This window comes from Populus euphratica, unplaced genomic scaffold, assembly GCF_000495115.2.
Source record: "Populus euphratica unplaced genomic scaffold, PopEup_1.0 scaffold354.1, whole genome shotgun sequence".
NCBI classification, from domain to species: domain Eukaryota; kingdom Viridiplantae; phylum Streptophyta; class Magnoliopsida; order Malpighiales; family Salicaceae; genus Populus; species Populus euphratica.
Genome location: NW_011500241.1, coordinates 21,210 through 23,574, shown reverse-complemented (window position 1 = coordinate 23,574; position 2,365 = coordinate 21,210).

Here is a 2,365-nt window from a genome sequence, read left to right as displayed (position 1 = left end):
ATCTTATATTATTAGATACATTATTATAAAACATATTTAAGTTAAGGAGTTATTGATACTTCGAGTGCAAAATGATGATATAAAACCATGATAAAAATGCACTTTTAAGTACTAATCAACTTGCCTAGGTGAAAAATATAAATATTGTTCATGATTGGTCTTATTTTTCCAATTGACCTAACTATTTATGAAAAACATGAAAGTTTTTTAATATTGGTTTCATTGTAATAACTGACCTACCAATAGATAAAAAATGCAAAGATTTTTCAGGTTGGTATAATTCTTATAAGCGATTTTCCTAGATGAAAAAAACCAAAAATTCTCAAAAATGAAAAAAATTCAGAAGTATTTTCAAATTTGGCCATTTTGAGTTAGCCTGTCTATTGATGGATCCTATCAAGAATTTGTTTCGTAAATTTTACAAAACACATTGTTCAATGCGTTGGAGTTATATGATATGCATGATATGCATATAAATTTTACCTAATTTGAGATTTATGCCTCCATTTCTTCTCAATCTCTTTGTTGATTGATTGGTAAGGTCTTATTATTTTTTATTTGAGTCCTCTTGATCATTTGACTTCTAGCTCACTCGAGTTGACCCATGTAAGTCTTTTCTAGAATATTTATAATTTTACACAACTCAGCCTTTATGGTGCCCATCACAACCCATTTACTTGCAGGAAATTATCTATCTTGTTGATTAATTTGAGAGGATCATTCATTACTTTTTTGTCTCACTGTTAAAAACATTCATTATCACTTATTGTCTTAAATGATTCAAATTGCCTCTTATAAACAATAATGCCCTCTTGTCTCACTGTTGGAATTGTTCTCTTCCTCGCTACTTTGAAGATATAAAATCACTTTTTTAAATACAATATTGCCCCTTGTCTTGATCATTAACTCTGATTGTATTTTGATAATGACTCAGATAAATGATGGTTGTTACTAACCCTACTTCCTCTTTTTTTTTTTTGCTTGGTTTCATTGAAGAAATCTTTATTCATAATGAATCTATAAATCTTTATCTTACATTTTGAAATTGAAAATTGCTATGATGTGAGTTTAAAACAATTTGCTTTTAAAATCTTACTATTTCCTGATAATTTGTTTGAAATTGGATGACTTGTTCTCTTATCAACAAGAATGAAATTGATGCAAGAACATGATAAGATGATCTTATACTTTTATAGGTTTCAAAACAAAAGGCTTTAGTAAAAGCTTAAGGTTTTGTTTGAGAAAAATTATCTTTTTTTTTGGCACTTATTTTATTAATAGGAATAATAAAAAGTAGCTTGTTCATAATGTCATGACTCTTATGAAAAAGTCTTTTGCATTTTGAGAGTGTTGTTTATTGGTCCAAGTTGTTTGCCTACTTAATTAGAAAGGATTTTTAAATGGATATAATATAGGTTATGGCTCGTGGTTATGAAAGAAAGGGATTTATAAGGCTCATAATGTTTCAAGGTTTTAAAGACTCAGGAACATTATCATTTTCTTGACTCATTGTGTTTTTCAATCTTTTTTTCTTTTGCCCTTTTTTTATATGCCTTTTTAAATTATTTTGGTAAGGCATCCTCATTTTATTTTGACTATCACTTTTTCTTTTGATATAGGCATGTGCCCCCTAACATTTAAGTCTCCTGGATTCATTTTCCTTTTTGGCTTTCTCATAGCTTTTCATTAATTATTGATCATTGAAATTTTACTTTCTCCTAGTGCGAGGTGTGATCCTCATCAAGATTTTTCATCAAAGAAAATTTATTTAGTCTGAAAAAGGAACCACAAGGAATGTATTCATGTTAGAATGTGAAAAAGGATAACAAAGATGATCTTTTCTTTTTTCAAGCACAAGTAGTTAAAACTAATAAACTTTGACATCGTTTAGTGTAATAATTTAGACTTTGCGAAGATATGCATTTCAAAAGTCTATGAACAACAAATCCATTACATATCATTATGCATACAATTATAACATAGCTCAAAAAACATAGTGTGAAGGTGATTGTTCGTTTTACAATTCATATATTTTAGTTTAAAATTTAGTCACCTCAATGAGAGAGTTCCTTGATTCATTTGCCATCTTATTTATAAAATGTCAACTATTACATTAAACAAACATTAAATTATTTCTAAAGTCAAAAGTAAGTACTTGATTAGTACTTAAAAGTGCATTTTTATCAAGGTTTTATATCATAATTTTGCACTTGAAGTATCAATAACTCCTTAACTAAAACATGTTTTATAATAATATATCTAATAATATAAGATACCTTTAAGTTGTGGTAAATGGTCGTTTTAAATGCAGGTCTATCACATAAGTGAAAGGATTGATTGATGAGTTTAAGAACTGAAATTGAAA